Below are 21,872 nucleotides of genomic sequence, written 5' to 3' on the forward strand. Positions count from 1 at the left end.
TACTTAAAAAATAAGTAAATATCTAAAAGTCGAAGCAAAAAGCATACAGAATAGGTTTATACTCTAAAAGAAAAGTGACATATTCCAGTGGCTCTTGAAAGATTAACAATGTATGCATAAAATTTCATGTACTGTGAAGAAAGATGGCACACAAGGAAGGGGGTGTGAGGAATGGAAGGAGAAAGGTTGGTGCTAATTAACTTTGGAAGCACTGTCATTATATTGGCCTGTTGTCATTTCAAAAATAAATTAATCAGAAGGAACCAAACCGAACAGCTCTATAAATAGCCTTCTCTTCTCCACCTCACAACACTGGGTTATTTTTGATCTAATGATTACGCAAAAGTCAGAAGTATTTTTAAGGCTATTGCCATAATGTGTGAGGTTGACTCCAGATTAACACCACACCTTGTGGGTGAGAATATAAGGGTAGTGATAAAAATGGAAGCCTTGCTACTCCTCACAGCCCTAGCAATCACACCCACCTCTGCAGGGCAAATTATATGGTGGACATAAAATGTCAGCATTCAAATTTGGTACAGTACTACTCCTACTACACAAAATACAAATGATGACAGGAGCCAATAAAAATGTAACCCATAGCACTGGATTTGTTATTTTAAAGCATATAAAATAAGGGCCAGGCAAACAACTAATTTCTTTTTCACCTCCTGTTCTTTTACAGAGTCCTTGAAACCCCTCCTGAACCTTCTGTGATTATTTGCGTTGATTAAATAAGTACATCAATGATGACATTTACTCATCATTTAACTTCTAGGCCTATGGAACATAGACACACAGTCTAGATTATTTATTAGCCAGATATACTCATTTATTATATTACTTCCACTGATGAAAATGAATCTGTTAAGAGAATAAAACAGCATAGATTAAACGCGAACAGTCTGGTTTATACTATTTTTATTTATTTGAAACAGTTTTAAATATCTTTTTAGATCTATGAGTGAAAGACTTGAACAAAAAGAAATAAATTGGATAATCTGAAGGAAGAAAGACAAATTGTATCAAATGTGGGAAACAATATACATATAATAAATGTACAGTTAGCCCTCCACATTTGTCGTTTTGACTTTTATGGATGTGATTATTCATGTTTTTCATTGAAATGTTCTCTCTGAGTCTGCAAGTATAATGGTTAGCATTCAATAAAAATTGACCACAGAGTCATGTTGGAATAGCTCAAAATTCCCAGAGAGGGGTTGTCTCAGGTAAAAAAGGAATCAATAATATAAATTTAGAGATGTATATAATACCAATAAAGATAATAGCCAATAGACCAGTGGTTCTCAACCTTCCTTCTGCTGCGACCCCTTAATACAGTTTCTCATGTTGTGGTGACCCCAGCCATAACATTATTTTCATTGCTACTTTGTAACTGTAATTTTGCTACTGTTATGAATTGTAATGTAAATATTTGATATGAAGGATGTATTTTCATTCACTGGACTAAATTTGATACAAATACCTGATATGCCCAAATTTTAATACTGGTGGGATTGGGGGGTGGGGGGAGGTAATTTTGTCATTTGGGAGTTGTAGTTGCTGGGATTTATAGTTAACCCACAATCAGAGAGCATTATGAACTTCACCAATGATGGAATTGAACCAAACTTGGCACACAGAACTCCCATGAAAAAACAGAAAATACAGGAAGAGTTTGGTGGGCATTGACTTTGCATTTTGGGCTTGTAGTTCACCTACATCTAGGGAGCAGTGATGGAGCTGGACAAATCATGGCACGAATACTCAATATGCCCAGATGTGAACACTGATGGAGTTTGGGGATAATAGACCTTGACATTTGGGAGGTGTAGTTGCTGGGATTTAAGTTCACCTACAATCAAAGAGCATTCTGAACCCCATCAACAATAGAATTGTGCCAAACTTCCCACATAGAACCCCCATGACCAACAGAAAATACTGTGTTTTCTGATGGTCTTTGGCGACCCCTCTGACACCTCCCTCGCAACCCCCCAGGGGTTCCAACCCCCAGGTTGAGAAACACTGCACTAGATAATAAGAATAGCAATCTTTAAATGCTTGGTTTTTCACATTCATGGGGGTTCTGTGCCCCTAATACCAGTGAATGTGGTGGGCTGGCTGTATAACACAGCACACAAATGAAAGGAAAGTGGGAAGCACTGTACCTTTTGACAAGTCAACCTGGCAGATTTTTGTCTCAAAGCAGTTTAGAATTTAGAACTCAAATATCTAGGATGCCTGGATGTAAAAGAGGACAGAAGTGCCCTCCAGTTACAGAGGTAGAAAATCCTTTTCTTATACAACTCTCCAAAGTTCAACAGCTCTGTCCTTTTTTTACATCTTGCATTGCTGAGGAGGGGTGATGGCAGAAGGGCCTCCCGTGTGCTACTCTTCATGCAGAGTCAGGTTCATGAGAGAAGAGAGCTCTTGAGATACTGAAATCCCGAGCCATGAACTGCAAAACGAGACGTGTCTATTCATATATTGTTTTCAATGACACTTACTCTCAAATAAGTACGGCCTTAAACCTTGGAAATAGCACTTTGAATTGTACCCAGAAACAAAGAAAAAGCAAGTGGAGTTCTTTCAACACTTCTCAGTATCTAACTATACTCTTGCCCTCCCTAACAGCTGTACTGTTTGAGTAGTCTCCAAGGGCAAACTCATGCATGATGCACTGCAGTATAAATCCATACTCCGCCAACAGGCTCCATACTTATATATGTTCCATGCTTATAAACATGCGTACAAGCCAAAACTCTGGCTGAATCCACACAGGCCTTTATCCCAGAAGCATCCACATTAAAAACGTGGATGTTTCTGGGGCCTGTCCACACCCACCCCAGAAAGCGCACGCTTTTTGGGGTGGTGTTCAAACATTCTCTCAGGACTAGCCCAAGAGAACATCTGTAGCAAATTAATTCAGGACTGTCCAGAACGTTGTCTGGACAGCCCCTCTTTTATTGTGGTAGATACCACAATAAAGGTTCTGTCTGGATGGGCCCTCAGTTTCTCTAAAGATGTAACCCATCTTTGAAAGGAAGGTTCTGCTTTTTCCAGGATACATTGGAAAGAATAAGCCAGTCAAACATGCTGAAGAGATACCTTCGAGCAGGAGACTTGGCTTGAGAACAATCAGCTGGGAAGCTAAGGAGATATTTCTAGACTTTTTGAGAGATCTTGTACCTTTCAGAGCTACATACAGTGCAAGGTTCTGATAGCTACTACTTTTATTGCCCTGCTGACGTAATACAGGTTGAGTATTTGTTATCCAAAATACTGGTGTTTCATATTTCAGTTTTTGTTTAGATTTTGGAATAGTTGCATAAACAAAATGTATCCTGGAAATGGGAGCCAAGTTTAAACACAAAATTCAATGACATTTCAGATATATCTAATAAACTTGACCTGAAGGCAAATATATAGACAATATTTTTAACAATTTTGTGAATAAATCAAAGTTTGGGTATATCGAACCATCAAAAAGTAAAGGTGTCACTGTCTTAGCCACCTATGTGGAAAATGTTGGGGTTTGAGGTATTTGGGATTTTGGTATCAATACTTTAAAAAGACTCAACAGACTCAAATAGGTAGAAATGAGCCTCACAATAAAGGGTAGAGATAGTAAATGGTTACAGCCTGTTTGCTGGTGGATCCCTCCGTAGGATCTACATGCAACTCATGTCTTATAGGACATGAAATTTGGTGCTTAGTAAAGGCCAGGGAGTATGAGAATGCAATCATAGGCACAGACATTTATTTACCTGCCAATCACAAAACTGTTGGGTCTGCTATGGCCCAATAGCTTCGTGAACTCCCTGCTAGTTAAACTTCTATGCTTTAATCTTCTGACTCAGTGAAGCATTTTGTCTCAAGCCTTGAAACACACAGTTAAAATTGGATGAGATGAACCACACAGACAGAAGAGACTTGCTGTGAATTTAGGCTTTGAAGGGTCTCGGATAAATCACCTGGATATTCCACAGGGGCTGTATTCAACCTGGGCTCATCTAACAATCCTTTGCTGCCTTTCAGGAGGGGAATCCATGTCAGGCTGCTGTGGAAATTACAAAACGATTAAGGAATAAAGGCACATACATTGTAATGTATGCTGTGCCCTGGCAGTGTAGATGTAAATGCTTGCAGGTATCATAGGAAATATTCCAAAGGATGGCTCCATTTACTGAGTTCCATTTCCCTGATAATGGGAAACACATCAGAGTTGGTGTTCTTGGAGAATTGCCATTCAAAACAAAAATGTTTCTGCCTTCTAGATTTCAAGTGAAAGGGGTTTGTTTTATATCATAGCACCAAACAAGACCATGTTCTTCCTTGCTCACTTCATTAAGGTATGCACCTTACTCTCTGACCATGATTGCTAGACCCTTTATTAAGAAAAGTACTGTAACCCAAAGAAAATGGATATTGCTCATTGGGTGATTTTCACTGCCCTCATGTGGCCAAGCTGCCAGTCCCAATAACTAAATAACAAAGCCATCCTTTCAAATTTGAAATCCCACTATGGATGAATCATGGCTATATCATAAACCTCATAGTCTGCATTCGTTTCCTGCCTGTCATGCTCTTTTGCAAGTTCTTTTTTATATATAGAAATCTGTTGTGACTAGCTCCACATCATGAAGGGATCACATAGGTTTTATTTCTGTAACTGTGTATTGTCAAAGGCTTTCATGGCCAGAATCACTGGGTTGTTGTAGGTTTTTCGGACTGTATAGCCATGTTCTAGAAGCATTATCTCCTGATGTTTCGCCTGCATATATGGCAGGCATCACAACTTCTGATGATGCCTGCCATAGATGTAGGCAAAACATCAGGAGGGAATGCTTCTAGAACATAGCCTGAAAAAGCTACAACAACCCAATTTCTGTAACTGTTTCTCATTTATATTGATATGTAGTGGATCCATACTGCCCAATTATAGCTCTTTTCCTGGAGTTCATAGTTTGATGGGGCATGTAGAATTTGTTCCTAGTGCAATTGCTTGAACTACATTGCATTCTTCAGCTATAAATCCCTTGAATCCGTAAGATGGAAACTGTCACAAACAAATTGATAGCTAAGTGCTCAAACGGTGCAATTCACTAAAAGTGAAAGGATAGTCCAATTTCATGTTCTGTACAAGCCCTAAAGCCAAATATGAAGGATGTCCCCATACAGGGCAATCGTACTCATGTTTTCTCAGAAAGTTTGGATGTGTGATAAGATTTACCCTCAGGACTACAGCCTTCAACAGCAGTTCTACACTCAACAACCATGGCAAGAAGACACCAAAGAGGACAGGGTTGTGTCCCTTTTAATAGCTGTACAGAAGAGGGATTTTAAGAAAAGCTACTTGCATGACAAATGACACCTGGTAAAAGTTCCAACTCTACCTAACCATTGAAGTCCTGTAAGGCTATTCAATGGTAATCAAGGTGGCCAATTGCAACTTTCGCACTTGCCTCCAACAGACAAGTTTTTTCTCCCATCCTAGACATTCCACAGATATATAAATCCCACTTGCCTAGTTTCCAACAGATTTCACAACCTCTGAGGGTGCCTGCCATAGATATGGGTGAAATGTCAGGAGAGAATGCTTCTGGAACATGGGCATACAGCCTGGTAAACTCACAGCAACCCAGTAATTCTGGCCACGAAAGCTTTCGACACCACATTAAAGTCCTGTTTTTCCATTCTATTTGTGGTGCATATTTCACATTCATTGCTTCCTGTGTAACTTTAGAATACGCTTATCTCGGTTACTTTGCTTTTGCTCACAATTTTACTCACAAAATTGGAAGGGACTACAAGACCATTTAGTTAAGGTCCCTACTGTGTAGGAATAGATAACTAAAGAACTCCTGGGAGAAAGCCCTCCAATCTCCGTTTAAAAGCCTCATGGCATAGCCTCTGAGGAAGTTTGAACAGCTCTCACCATCAGGAAGGTTTCCCTAATAATTAAGTAGAATCTCTTTTCTTATAATATTGCACAGTAGATTCATGCAACCAGAATGTTGAAGCAAAAAAATAAAAAAAAATGTGTTTTTTTAAAAGGTAGCATAACAGTACAATTCCATTAGATTAATTTAAGTTTGTCTTTATTTGCTTTTAATTACTATATTAAATGAAGTAATTATGTCTATTTCCTTTTTGTCCTAATGTACCTATATGTTTTATACCTTGTTGTTAGTCGCTTTGAATCCCTGATGGGGGAAAAAGCGGAGTATAAATTAATAAAAAATAATATATTTCAATTTTAATAGCAAATTAATATAGATTTTGTGGTTTGATATGGTATAGTATGGGATACAGTATCAGTTAGGCTTATGTTTAAGAGTAACACTCAAGCAACCATTTATCTCAGTGGTTCCCAACCTGCGATTCGTGGACCACCGGTGATCTGCAAGAATGAAAATATGGTCCGCGACCTCACCATTACTACACCTTTGCCACGAAACTACGTGGCAATGAGTGCAACTGGTCTCACAAAGCCCTCTTATAGTGCCAAGGCAATGTTGGGAGGGAAGAGGCTGACTACCTACAAAATATTACTACTACCACATTAGCTCAAGATTGTTAAATATGGTTTTCTTTGGTAAGCAGATGGCGACTACTGGATGGCATATGTTCTGTAACAGAAGCTAGAGCTGATGTGGTCTATCCAATGCAGTTTTCTGAATCAGCACCCCAAATAACCATAAATCTAATAAACCAAATCTAAAATTGAACAAAAATGGATTTGTAACCCTTTTGGTACTAATGTTGGAGAGTGGTCCCTGGTCAAAGTGGTCCCTGGTCAAAAAAAAAAGTTCAGAACCACTGATTAGATAATCTGGGATAAACAGAAAACCTGGGATTAGATCCTGGGATATAGGATCTGTCTGGAAGGGCCCTAAGAGTTTGCTGTGTGTGTGTGTATATAATCTACTATACTCTGCTGTATAGACATACTTTGTGTCTATCTACACACACATACACTGTAGATATAGTCTACTGTAGACTCTACCATATATAGACTCTGTGTCTATCTGTCTTCAGACACAGTAGACTCTACTCTCTCTGTGTGTCTATATAATATACACACATATATACACACTATAGATAGAGAGTAGACTCTCAGTTAACTGGTATCCATGTGGACTGGTAGATAATGTTGGATAATAAGGAGGGATTAAGGAAAAGCCTATTCAACATCAAATTACATTATGATTTTACAAATTAAGCAACAAAACATCATGTTTTACAACAAATTGACATAAAAAAATCAATTCAATATACAGTATCATTGTGTAGTAATTACTGTATTTATGAATTTAGCAACAAAACATCTCAATGTATTGAAACAGCTGTGGATCCGGGCGGGAGGATCCACAGCTGTTTCAATACTGTGTTGGATGAGCGAAAGTTGGATAAGCGAGACTCTACTGTATGTGTCTATATTCTCTATATATACAGAATGTAGAATATATTTGTGTGTGTGTATGTAGATAGATAGATAGATAGATAGATAGATAGATCTAGAAGTTTTCTTTTGACTTCCTGTCAGGATAATTACAGAACATTGGATGAGCAAAGGTCGGACAAGTGAGACTCTACTCTGTGTGTATATATCCATATATAAATAAAAATGTAATGTTCATTTGTGGGATTACCATAACTCAAAAACCACTGGACGAATTGACACGAAATTTGGTCGCAAATTTTGTGTCAACGAGTGACCATCACTCATAAAAACACTAAAAAACACAGCAGAAGAGACATAAAAAGCAACACCCCCCAAAATACATTACAACACATGCGCAAAATCACACACATATATATATGCAAACACATATACACACACATATATATACACACATAAAACACATATACACAGACTGGACCACAGCAACGCGTGGCAGGGGACGGCTAGTATATATATAAAGGTATAAGTGTGTATGTGTATTATAGAGAGATCTAGAAAGGTTTTCTTTTGACTTCATGTCTATATAAATACAGAACACTGAATGAGCAAAGGTCGGACAAGTGAGACTCTACTGCAGGGATCCTCGAACTTTTTAAACATAGGGTCAGCTCACAATCCCTCAAACTGTTGGAGGGCTGAATTATAATTTGAAAAAAAAAACCGCATGAATTCCTTTGCACACAGCACATATCTTATTTGTAGTGCAAAAAAACACTTTAAAACAATACAATAATTAAAATGAAGAACAATTTTCACAAATATAATCTTATTAGTATTTCAGTGGGAAGTGTGGGCCTGCTTTTGGTTGATGAGATAGGATTGTTGTTGTTGTTGTGTGCTCTCAAGTTGTTTCAGACTTAGGTTGATGCTGAGTGAGGGCCAGGTAAATGACCTTGGAGGGCCGCATCCAGCCCCTGGGCCTTAGTTTGAGGATCCTGCTCTACTGTGTGTGTGTATAAGTGTATGTGTGTGTATTCTAGATAGACCTAGAAAAGTTTTCTTTTGACTTCACGTCTACATAAATACAGAACACTGGATGAGCAAAGGTCAGACAAGCGAGACTCTACTCTGTGTGTGTGTGTGTCTGTGTGTGTATAAGTGTGTGTGTGTGTATTATAGATAGATCTAGAAAAGTTTTCTTTTGACTTCACGTCTACATAAATACGGAACACTGGATGAGCAAAGGTCGGACAAGCGAGACTCTACTCTGTGTGTGTGTGTATAAGTGTGTGTGTATTATACATAGATCTAGAAAAGTTTTCTTTTGACTTAATGTCTACATAAATACATTTAAATACATTCTATTGCAGTGGTTCTCATCCTGTGGGTCCCCAGGTGTTTTGGCCTACAACTCCCAGAAATCCCAAGCAGTTTACCAGCTCTTCTGAGTTCTGGGAGTTGAAGGCCAAAACCACTGCTCTAGATCTATATCTATACATACATATATACATATACATAGATATATGTAGAGAGAGAAAGAGAGATGGGGGGGGGGGGAGAGAGCATATTTATATGTATTTTATGTAAACATGAAGTCAACAGAAATCTTTTGCAGAGAGACAGACAACTCTTGGCGCTCAAAGCGCTCAACTGCCTTCTCAACTTTACTTGGAAGCTACCAATTCCTCCCTCGCGGAGGGGTGTTTGTGGAGATAAGAGGGAGAGAAAAATCACTGTTAGCAAAACAAAACACCAAATATATTGGGAGCGGGGGAAGAAAACGACATTTAAAAAGGAATTATTTAGGAGGTGATAAAGAAAGCCTCGACTTCGGAGGGCAAAAGGGGGCCCACCGTCCCTACGCGGGTGCCCCCCCCATGCCTGGAGTGGTTCGGTCCCCTTAGCAACCGTCCCAGGCGTCGTGTGGCTTGGAGACGGAGCGGTTCCCCGGCGGCGGCGGCGGCAGGGAGAGCGGGGCCTGGGTGCGTAGCTCGACGGTGGCGCCTGGGGCTGTACTGGGCTATACTGGGCAGAGTGGTGGGAGAAGGGGGAAAGTCAATGGAGGGCCCCGATGTTCCTCCAAGTGTTTCCTTCGCTTGGCACAGTGCTCGACGGTGGCGCCTGGGGCTGTACTGGGCTATACTGGGCAGAGTGGTGGGAGAAGGGGGAAAGTCAATGGAGGGCCCCGATGTTCCTCCAAGTGTTTCCTTCGCTTGGCACAGTGCTCGACGGTGGCGCCTGGGGCTGTACTGGGCTATACTGGGCAGAGTGGTGGGAGAAGGGGGAAAGTCAATGGAGGGCCCCGATGTTCCTCCAAGTGTTTCCTTCGCTTGGCACAGTGCTCGACGGTGGCGCCTGGGGCTGTACTGGGCTATACTGGGCAGAGTGGTGGGAGAAGGGGGAAAGTCAATGGAGGGCCCCGATGTTCCTCCAAGTGTTTCCTTCGCTTGGCACAGTGCTCGATGGTGGCGCCTGGGGCTGTACTGGGCTATACTGGGCAGAGTGGTGGGAGAAGGGGGAAAGTCAATGGAGGGCCCCGATGTTCCTCCAAGTGTTTCCTTCGCTTGGCACAGTGCTCGACGGTGGCGCCTGGGGCTGTACTGGGCTATACTGGGCAGAGTGGTGGGAGAAGGGGGAAAGTCAATGGAGGGCCCCGATGTTCCTCCAAGTGTTTCCTTCGCTTGGCACAGTGCTCGACGGTGGCGCCTGGGGCTGTACTGGGCTATACTGGGCAGAGTGGTGGGAGAAGGGGGAAAGTCAATGGAGGGCCCCGATGTTCCTCCAAGTGTTTCCTTCGCTTGGCACAGTGCTCGACGGTGGCGCCTGGGGCTGTACTGGGCTATACTGGGCAGAGTGGTGGGAGAACGGGGAAAGTCAATGGAGGGCCCCGATGTTCCTCCAAGTGTTTCCTTCGCTTGGCACAGTGCTCGACGGTGGCGCCTGGGGCTGTACTGGGCTATACTGGGCAGAGTGGTGGGAGAAGGGGGAAAGTCAATGGAGGGCCCCGATGTTCCTCCAAGTGTTTCCTTCGCTTGGCACAGTGCTCGACGGTGGCGCCTGGGGCTGTACTGGGCTATACTGGGCAGAGTGGTGGGAGAAGGGGGAAAGTCAATGGAGGGCCCCGATGTTCCTCCAAGTGTTTCCTTCGCTTGGCACAGTGCTCGACGGTGGCGCCTGGGGCTGTACTGGGCTATACTGGGCAGAGTGGTGGGAGAAGGGGGAAAGTCAATGGAGGGCCCCGATGTTCCTCCAAGTGTTTCCTTCGCTTGGCACAGTGCTCGACGGTGGCGCCTGGGGCTGTACTGGGCTATACTGGGCAGAGTGGTGGGAGAAGGGGGAAAGTCAATGGAGGGCCCCGATGTTCCTCCAAGTGTTTCCTTCGCTTGGCACAGTGCTCGACGGTGGCGCCTGGGGCTGTACTGGGCTATACTGGGCAGAGTGGTGGGAGAAGGGGGAAAGTCAATGGAGGGCCCCGATGTTCCTCCAAGTGTTTCCTTCGCTTGGCACAGTGCTCGACGGTGGCGCCTGGGGCTGTACTGGGCTATACTGGGTAGAGTGGTGGGAGAAGGGGGAAAGTCAATGGAGGGCCCCGATGTTCCTCCAAGTGTTTCCTTCGCTTGGCACAGTGCTCGACGGTGGCGCCTGGGGCTGTACTGGGCTATACTGGGCAGAGTGGTGGGAGAAGGGGGAAAGTCAATGGAGGGCCCCGATGTTCCTCCAAGTGTTTCCTTCGCTTGGCACAGTGCTCGACGGTGGCGCCTGGGGCTGTACTGGGCTATACTGGGCAGAGTGGTGGGAGAAGGGGGAAAGTCAATGGAGGGCCCCGATGTTCCTCCAAGTGTTTCCTTCGCTTGGCACAGTGCTCGACGGTGGCGCCTGGGGCTGTACTGGGCTATACTGGGCAGAGTGGTGGGAGAAGGGGGAAAGTCAATGGAGGGCCCCGATGTTCCTCCAAGTGTTTCCTTCGCTTGGCACAGTGCTCAACGGTGGCGCCTGGGGCTGTACTGGGCTATACTGGGCAGAGTGGTGGGAGAAGGGGGAAAGTCAATGGAGGGCCCCGATGTTCCTCCAAGTGTTTCCTTCGCTTGGCACAGTGCTCGACGGTGGCGCCTGGGGCTGTACTGGGCTATACTGGGTAGAGTGGTGGGAGAAGGGGGAAAGTCAATGGAGGGCCCCGATGTTCCTCCAAGTGTTTCCTTCGCTTGGCACAGTGCTCAACGGTGGCGCCTGGGGCTGTACTGGGCTATACTGGGCAGAGTGGTGGGAGAAGGGGGAAAGTCAATGGAGGGCCCCGATGTTCCTCCAAGTGTTTCCTTCGCTTGGCACAGTGCTCGACGGTGGCGCCTGGGGCTGTACTGGGCTATACTGGGCAGAGTGGTGGGAGAAGGGGGAAAGTCAATGGAGGGCCCCGATGTTCCTCCAAGTGTTTCCTTCGCTTGGCACAGTGCTCGACGGTGGCGCCTGGGGCTGTACTGGGCTATACTGGGTAGAGTGGTGGGAGAAGGGGGAAAGTCAATGGAGGGCCCCGATGTTCCTCCAAGTGTTTCCTTCGCTTGGCACAGTGCTCAACGGTGGCGCCTGGGGCTGTACTGGGCTATACTGGGCAGAGTGGTGGGAGAAGGGGGAAAGTCAATGGAGGGCCCCGATGTTCCTCCAAGTGTTTCCTTCGCTTGGCACAGTGCTCGACGGTGGCGCCTGGGGCTGTACTGGGCTATACTGGGCAGAGTGGTGGGAGAAGGGGGAAAGTCAATGGAGGGCCCCGATGTTCCTCCAAGTGTTTCCTTCGCTTGGCACAGTGCTCGACGGTGGCGCCTGGGGCTGTACTGGGCTATACTGGGTAGAGTGGTGGGAGAAGGGGGAAAGTCAATGGAGGGCCCCGATGTTCCTCCAAGTGTTTCCTTCGCTTGGCACAGTGCCTGTTTGACCTGCAGAATGCCCCAGTTGAGTGTTTTTGAAGTAATTTTGGGAAAGTTTCTTCCCTGAACACAGTCAGTGCAGACAGCACAGGGCCAAGTGGACTCTGTAGTATGAATCAGTACCAGCCACTTCCCTGGCCTCAAGGCAAGTTGCATGGAACTTGAAGGACATCCCTGCTGAATGTAAAGGCAGCATAACAAACAGATTTGCAGTGTTAAGGCTGTCACGAGAAGAGAGACTCACTAGAAAAGACAATAAAGGTGGGAAAATGTATTGTCGAAGGCTTTCATGGCCAGAATCACGGGCTTCTTGTGAGTTTTCCACGCTGTATGGCCATGTTCCAGAAGCATTCTCTCCTGACGTTTCACCTGCATCTATGGCAGGTATCCTCAGAGGTTGTGAGGTTTGTTGGAGACTATTCAAGTGGGGTTTATATATCTGTGGAATAATGCCCAGCGTGGGAGAAAGAACTCTTGACTGTTTGAGGTAGGTGTGAATGTTTCAATTGGCCACCTTGATTAGCATTTAATGGCCTAGCAGCTTCAAGGTCTGGCTTCTTGCCGCCTGGGGGAAGCTGTGGGCAAGTGTACTTAGGGACCACCAAACGCAGCATTGCCCAAACACGAATCAAGGAACATGTAAGGCACTGCAGGCTAACTCAACCAGAGAAGTCAGCCATAGCAGAGCACCTGATGAACCAGCCTGGACACAGCATATTATTTGAGAACACAGAAATGCTGGACCACTTGAACAACTACCATATCAGACTACATACACAGAGAAGCCACTGGAATCCACAAGCATGTGGACAATTCAACAGAAAGGTGAAAGTCATTAAAATGAACAAAATCTGGCTTAAAAAACTCTAAGATCAGGACAGTAAGTAAAGAGCAACACTCAGAAAATGGAAATTCCAGACAAGAATAAATCAAGACCAGCTAATACCTCCCAACAAAAGATCTCCAGGCAGCAATCAGCCAGGCTTAGAAGCTGCAAGGCTAATTAATGCTAATCAAGGTGGCCAATTGTAACATTCACACTTGCCTCAAGCAGACAAGAGTTTTTTCTCCCACCCTGGACATACCACAGATATATAATCCTCACTTGCCTATTTTCCAACATCCTCAAAACCTCTGAGGATGCCTACCATAGATGTGGTGGTCCCTATGTAGACCAGCCCACAGCTGCATGATATACAATAGACTCCTGCAGAGGTGAGAGGATCTCTCTTGTCATAGGATTGCATTTAAAAAAAACAGATTTGTCTATTTAAACCATTTAGATTTTACTATTTGGTCAATGGCTCCCGGCCCATCTTACAATGTCAGTCAGCATGACAGTAAGGCATAAAATTTAAACTTTAGATGTGATGCTTTAAAAAAAACAGATTAGTTTAGGTCAAAGTTCTCATAAGACCTGGTTGGGTAGGAACAGTTTAGGTTGGAATTCATGCCTCAAGATGACAGTTGACAGTTAAGGAAGGACCACCGGTGTCTTTTCAAAGGTTCTGTAATAAATGTATTTCCACACATTACGAAGACCATAAAATCCCATTCTTAAGGTTTTGAAAGAAAGGTGTTTCAACAATCGTATTCCTTGTAAGTTTAAGCAGCATATTATTTTTCCTGAGAGGATGGCATTTGAAAGCACTATATTAGGCAAAGTGTATCCTTCAGGGTAGTGAGCACAGAAATGCAGTGATCCCGTGTACTGTTATAATAGATCCAAAGGTTGAGGAATCCTCTTGTGTAGAAGCTTATTGAACTATTTCAATCTGGTTTCAGGCCTGACTATGTAACAGAGACAGCTTTGGTCGCCTTGGTGGATGACCACTTCAGATTGCTAGACAGAGGGTGTATGTCCCTGTTGGTTCTCTTGGACCTCTCGATACGATTGACCGTGGTATCCTTATGGGTCGTCTCACTGGGATGGGATTGGGAAGCAATGTTTTACAGTGGCTCTGTTTTTCCTGGAGAGTTATTCCCAGATGGTGGTGCTGGGGGACTACTGTTTGAACCCCTGGCCATTATCCTGTGGCTCCTCAGCATTCTGTTTAGTCCCCTATTCTGTTTAACATATACATGAAAACACTTGGAGAGGTCATGTGAAGTTTTGGAGTGTGGTGCCATCTATATGCAAATGAAACCCAACTGCTACTCCTTCCCACCTAAAGCCAAAGAAGGTTGTCCTGACCCTAAACCTGTCATCAGTTATTACCTATAAAGCTCTATACACTTCAGGTCCAACCTATCTTTGAGACTTTATCTCTTTCTACGAACTGGTACGGGCTCTGAGTGACAGGGGAGGCCTTTCTCTCTGTCCCACCACTGTCTCAAGCATAGATGGTGGGATGAGAGAGAGGACCTTCTCTGTGGTGGCCCCCTGGCTCCGGAATACCCTCCCAAAAGAAGTTAGATTACCCATCACCCTTCAAACCTTCAATTCCAACCTGAAAACATGGATGTTCAGACAGGCCTTTGACCTTGAGTAAGATGAATGGGCCCATATGAAGCTTCACTTCACTTCACTTCACTTTATTTCTTAATTAGTCGCTCTCCACCAAGGTGCTCCGAGCGACTTACAATTTTAAAAAAGCATTTATACAATATAAAAACATACAACATAAAAACATACAACAGCGACTATTTGGCAAATTAGATCTGATCACTTTACTTAAATGCACAACCAAACAGCCAAGTCTTGAGTGCCTTTACAAAAGGTCGCAACTCTGACATTGCTCTAATATATGGAGGCAATGAGTTCCACAGAATTGGAGCATAGATCAAAAAAGCTCTACGCCTTGTAGCTTCCAGGTGTACCTCCCTAGGGCCCGGTATGTATAGGAGATTTTCTTGGGTGGATCGAGGTAACCACTGATGGGAAAAAGGAATGAGGCGGTCCCTAACATATAAAGGTCCTTGGCCATTTTGAGCTCTAAATGTCAGGATCAGTATCATGTAAGAGATCCGATGTTCTATTAGTAGCCAATGCAGTTGTTGTAGAATCGGTATAATATGGAATCTTATAGATGATCCTGCTAGCAGCCTGGCCGCCGCATTTTGGACCATCCGAATCTTCTGAGTTGTTGACTTCGGAAGGCTGGCATATAAGGCATTGCAATAGCCTAACCTAGTGGTGACTGTTGCGAGGATTACCATTGCCAATGCTTCTACCGAAAGGTAGGATGCCAATTTCCTTGCCTGGCGAAGATGAAAAAAGGCCTGTTTACTTATGGCAGTGATCTGGGCCTCCATCGTCAGCGATGAGTCCAACACAACCCCAAGGCTTTTAACAGTGGCAAACGGAACCAGAACTTCCCCATCGAAATCAGGCACTTGGCACCTTGTGAATTGACAGCAGTTAGTTTTATCTACTGTTGTTTTACAATTGTATTATTTTGATTTTATGCTACATGTGTTGATGGAGGTTGTTATAATTTTATGTTACTTGTTTTATACTTTTGTACCATTTTTACCTGTTGTCTGTTGTAAGCCACCCTGAGTTTCTTCGGGGAGATGGTGGTGGGATATAAATAAAGACTATTATTATTATTATTATTATTATTATTATTATTATTATTATTGTTATTATCAGTAATGGACTGGATGAGGGCAAACAAACTGAAAGTTAATCCAGACAAGACAGAGGTGCTCCTAGTCAGTCATAAGACAGATCTGAGAATAGGGAGTCAGCCTATGTTAGTTGGGGTTACACTTCCCCTGAAGACAAAGGTCCGTAGTTTGGGGGTCCTCCTGGACTCAGCACTGAACCTTAGTCACATCCTGTCTGGATTATTGTAACACGCTCTACGTGTGGCTGTCCCTGAAGAGTGCTTAGAAACTTTAGTTGGTCTAAAGAGCTGCAGCCAGATTGCTTACTGGGGCTTGCTACAGGGAGTGGGCATCCCCCATTTGCAGCATCTCCACTGGCTGCCCATCTGTTTCTGGGCACAATTCAAAGTGCTGGTTCTGACCTTTAAAATCCTAGATGGTTCAGGTCCAGGCTATTTGGCTGACTGCATCTCCTTGTACTAACATGCCTGGGCTCCGAGATCTTCAGGAGAGGCCCTTCTCTCAGTCCCACCTCCATCTCAAGCTCAATTGATAGGAATGAGAGAGTGGGCCTTTCTTCTCGGTGGCTGCCACTCAACTCTGGAACTCCCTGCCTAGGGAAGCCAGAATGGCCCTCTTCCTGCTGTCCTTCTGGCAGCAGGCTAGCACCATTTTATTCAGATATGCTTTTTAAAGATGAAAGTGTGTAAGATTCAGTCAGGGGGTGCTGTGGTTTTAACTTTTAATATGCATTGAATATATTTGAATGGTTTTTAACTGTGAATTTTTAAATACTGTGTATATTTAGTGCTCTTTTAATGTTAGTATATTTGTATATTTTAAATTATTCTAATGGTTTTATGTAAGTAAGTAGTTAAACCGCTTTGAGTCCCCTTTGGAAGAGATAAAGTGGGGTATAAATAATAATAATAATAATTATTATTAATAATAATAATAATAATAAGTGTGAGAATACTGACATGTATAAAGTTTCCATGGTGGCATACTCTTTATGGCATCAATAGTCTGTCCTTTACCATATTATTTGAATTCATAGTCCACAACTTCAGTGTTTATTATCTAAATGGGAGATGATGAGCTAATCTGAAAGCTATTTCCCCAACTTTCAAAGGGGCAGAGTTGGTTGGAGATTCTCACTCTGTGTCTTGAAGTCACCTTATGATTATTTCACATATATTTCCATTGAATTTTAATATTAAAAAGATCCTGGTACACCCACCCAGAAACCCTAAAGATCCTAAAGGCACTAGAACCTGCTGATCATGGAAGCCAAGAAAGTCAATCCTGCTTAGTACTTGGATGGGAGATGGTCAATGAATACCAGGTGCTGTAGGAAGGAAATGGCAAACTGCTTCTGCAAATTTCTTTCCTAAGAAAACCTAAATAAATTATTAGGGTTGCCATAAGCTAAAAAGCAACTTGAAGGCACATACACACAGTGATATAGTGCAAAAGTCCTTTAGTCCAGTGTTTCTCAAACTGTGTTCTTCCAGATGTTTTGGAGTTCAGCTCCCAGCAATTTCAGCCAACTTATCAGCTGTTCGGGAATTGTGGGAGCTGAAGTCCAAAATATCTGGAGGAGCACAGTTTGAGAAACCCTGCTTTTGTCCATGCTTTAAAGGAGCTATCCAAAGTGCTGGACCCTACCCCATTTGGCAAGTTAGGTAGAATAGAACTTGAAGTGGATTCAGCAACTGGCTAAAAAGAAGGAAATGTTTAAGCCACCTCTGAGTATTCCTTGTCTAAGAAAAGCCTATGCAATGTATGTGTTCTGCTTAAGGCAATAAGTGATCTGAAGGCATGCCCATCTCCACAAAAGTCATAGATTACACTGGTAAACATTTTTTTTCATAATGTTTTGTTTCCTTCACAATTTTGGGTGAACCAAGTAGATTTTAACACACTGGACACAACTATGTATTTATGAAGCATGCACAGTTTTCCAGAAAAAGGCAATGCATCCTAAGTATTGCTATATGGATTGCTGTGAATTGTCATTGCTATAGATGTCTATAGTAGCATACACTGTGATAGTAATGGTGTCATCAGGAAACAAAACTAAAAATGTTTTGCTGCAGATTTTTGTTTGTAATCACTGTCTGACACTTTGCGAATGAGAGTTCAACAATAGTTACTCAACATATACGGATTCTATTTGCCCTTATACCGTTTCTCCATCTCGGCAAATAAACCTTTCACCATGTTCATCACTCACAGCACCCAGGTTGTCTGGAAAGAAGTCCAAGTGGGAATGAAGATTTGTATGCCTGAAGCAGACTTTTATCCTGTTGGACATAATCTGGTGCTTTATAGTTGCCTAGAAAGTTACAGACAACATTCTTGAAGACTGTCCATGCAACATGTTCTGCACCCAGTAGAAGACCATAAAAGTGGCTATCCTTCATCACATCTCGGATTTATGGGCCAATGAAAATACCATATTTTATCTTCACATCACTTATGCATGGAAACATCTATCACAAATAAATTAAGGTTTCACTTTGCTTGCTCATTCCCTTATTGACGTTTTTCATTAGCCCGAGTGTGATGTGTAAAGGTGGAAGAAATATCTTCTTTGGATCAACCAATGGGTCATGTGCGACATTCTTCTGCCATGGAACCAATTTATTGCGGGGAGGCTAGTCTTTTCTGATATAATGCAAATCTCTTGCTTGTCTGTCCCACTCACAAAGGAAACAGCAATACTTTGTGTAACCAAGCTGCAGACCCAGTAGAATTGCAATTACCTTAAGAGCACCACACAAATTCCAGTCATGTTTTGAGTATTGAAGACAGTTCAGCAGAAGTTGCATGTTTTCATATGATTCTTTCATATGAATGGCATGTTCAGTAGGTATAGAAGGGTTGGTATTGTCACTGTGTAGCAAAACAGCCTTCAAACTTAAGAATCTGTGAGAGGTACTTTGGTTGTACTTTTCCTGCATGGTAGGGAGTTGGACTAGATGGCCCACGTGGTCTCTTTCAACTCTATTATTTTATTAATTTATGAATCATGAGCCAATACACAATCACTGTTCTATTGGGTCATGGTTGCATCTGAGAACACAAAACAATCCATTGATGTCACAGCAAAAGCTCAGACTGTTAGCTTGGCTAAAATATTCTGTCAAATCCTCATCATGGTGGAGAAGTTTTGAGACTTTTGTCTCAGAGGACAAGATTCCATCTTTTAAGACTTGATCCAAGCAGCTCTGCTTGACTCTTCAATAAACCCAAATCTCTGACCAGAACATTCAGCTTTGCCTGAGATATTAAATGAGCATCACTGGATGTTGAAGGTACAAAGTCAAGATCAGCATCAGCTTCCATCTGCATCTGATCACTATTATCATCTACTCATCCTCTAGTGTCCATGCTTCTGGCATGCCTGAACAAGTCTCTACACAATCAGAAATTTATTCTTGTGATATTTTAACAGACCGAGTCTCTGTTATATGTTAACATAATGATGGTTATGGCTGTCAAAGATAAGAGCAATCTAAAAAAAAATGCAAGTTACTGTCAAACAAAGAAATATTTCAAAATTTTCTAAAACAAAATTGACCATTTCTCAAAAACCTTACGTGATGTGACAATTTTAAGTTATTTCTGTGATCAGCATCAAAAAATCTATTTGGTACACAACAATTTGTAAAGGAAACAAAATATCTGTTTTCTAATGTTATATTTAGGCACAACAACAAGAGTGCAAATAACCACAACAACAAAATGTGCAACGTTCTTTTTGAAATCTGGCATATTTCCCACCTGACACTACCTTAATGAGATGTTAAGAATGTCTAAGCAACCAGACAGAGCTAATGTGTTTCTTTCTGAATTTAATTATCACCTAATTTGATGTTGAGCCTTTTAGCCTTTTATTGTTGTTAAGACTGGTTTGTCTTTCCATTATAACCATTTTGGATCTCATTTTTTTTAAAAACTATTGTTTTCTTAGCCTATTTAGTTAAAATATTGGATTAAAGCAGGGTTCCTGAAACCAAGGCCCGTGAGCAGCATGCGGCCCTCCAATGTCATTTCCCTCACCCCTACCCTAAACCTTAAACTTATGGTTGCCCTAAGTCTGAAATAACTTGAAACACGCAACAACAATAATCCTAATTAACTTGCCTATCTCATCAGCCAAAACCAGGCCTACACTTCCCACTGAAATACTGGTAAGTTTATGTTGGTTAAAATTGTTCTTCATTTTTAATATTGAATAGTTCTTGAATGTTTTTTTTTTTTGCATCACAAATAAGAAATGTGCAGTGTGCATAGGAATCTTTCAAAACATAGTCCCCGTCCCCCGTCCCCCCGTCCCCCCACAACAGTCTGAGGGAACTGGCCCTTTGCTTAAAAAGTTTCAGGACCCCTGATTGAAGGAATGCAGCTAAAGCACTGGACTGAAATGCTATTCCAGAGCATAAGAAAAATGTGTGAATTGTAACGTCTTTAAAGTATAATATTGGCACTGAATGAGAAATTGTGGGGGTTTTTTCACCATGACTCACGATGCTGTTTTTATTGTATCAACATTCCTGCTATAGCATGATCTCATTCTGTTAGCTCCATTAAACAACCTTAGTACAGAATTATTTTCCAGGCTTATTTTAAGGCGTTGAAGAGCTTGTGTGATGTACCTTAATGAGCATCTTTGATTATGTGTTACATGGATGAACTGCGGTAGTAGTAAATATACTGTGCCAGTACCAGTTTAATAGTTTTATAATTTGTTTGTTCTGAATTAGATTGTAATTGATTACATAAAAAATGGAAGCATTTATTACTTTATTCGGGCCATACAGGACGTTTCTTTTTGCATATTAATTAAATAAGATCAAAAATATTTGAGGAAAGATTTTTTCCAAGTGTATAAATTATAATTATGTTGGCAATTGTGATTAAAATTCAGCATAGCTGGTGCCTTTGAAACCTGTCTCTCCTCCAGAGCTATTTCAAGTGTTATTCTTCTCCAAGGAGAAAAGACACCTTGCAATATTTAATTTGGTAGAAATATATGTGCTTTCTTGACTATTTTTACAGACTCTCATACTTGACACCTTTATCTGTGCACTATTCTCCAAATCCTTTGGGAATGGAGAAACACTGTCTGGTATAATATCTGCTTCACATCCCAACTGTGAACTTTGCATGGTGTATTTGTAGAAATCTCAAACTAGTTGCTTGCTGAGGGGTGGAATGGAACTTTTCCCTCCTCCCTTCTGTTAAATGAGAGAGTTTTTTAGCCAGCTCAAAAAGCAAGACCTTTTTTTTTGCATCTAAAGAAGAATTTTTGCCCTAGGACTTTGAAGAAAGGGCAAAGAAGCTTCCAGAAGATCCAAAAACCACGCTTGCAGTAGGGTTATCACCTCTTAACTTGCCCCCAGGCTTTGCTACTTTTCAAAGCTTGCACAGCAGGGAGAAAAGAACAGATTGGTATTTTTCTACTCATCCTCCAAACTGAAGAAAAATGCAATATACCAGCTGGTTTCTAAGAAAGGTAGCAGGGGCCATCTCAATAGGAAAGGGGCAGCTGAGTTTCTTTCCTCTGCATTGTATATTGTTTTGTTCCGAGACATTGGGTTCTTGGTGACTGGTTTAATGAGCAAAATCTTAACAATTAAATAAATAGGTGTCGAGTAAATTCTTTTCAACTCTATTTTATTTCCTTGTACTCTGGAAAAGACTCTGCCAATTTCACAATTGTCAAAAACTAGCGTGAGTGCTTTCCTCCTGTGAATCTGACAGATGGGCATGCTTTTGATCAGGATACTAAGCAGGAGTTTATTTTAATTGGTGAATAGATTTTGGTGATTGCAGAGAACTTCAGTGAAGGACCAGCGACTGTACTAGCTGCACAGCAGTAAAGATACAGGTCCGTTGTGAGTAGGTGTATTACTCACCTCCCCCACACAGCTGTCAATGGCATTCAGCCCTGTCCTATAGCAGCATCTGTTGTTTCAGTTGTAGGC

The 21,872-nt window shown here is 42.3% G+C and overlaps 1 protein-coding gene across 1 annotated transcript in view; it reads left to right on the forward strand.

Annotated features, from left to right (window-relative positions):
• The first annotated feature begins 9,362 nt into the window (after positions 1 to 9,362).
• Positions 9,363 to 21,872, forward strand: part of DNAH1 (dynein axonemal heavy chain 1) — a 185,706-nt gene continuing 173,196 nt past the window's right edge. The window contains exon 1 of the mRNA XM_060765847.2: positions 9,363 to 9,390. The gene's annotated coding sequence lies outside the window, so the exon portion shown is untranslated. The remainder of the gene's footprint in view (positions 9,391 to 21,872) is intronic.

This window comes from Anolis sagrei, chromosome 2 (assembly GCF_037176765.1).
Source record: "Anolis sagrei isolate rAnoSag1 chromosome 2, rAnoSag1.mat, whole genome shotgun sequence".
In the NCBI taxonomy this organism is placed as follows: Eukaryota; Metazoa; Chordata; class Lepidosauria; order Squamata; family Dactyloidae; genus Anolis; species Anolis sagrei.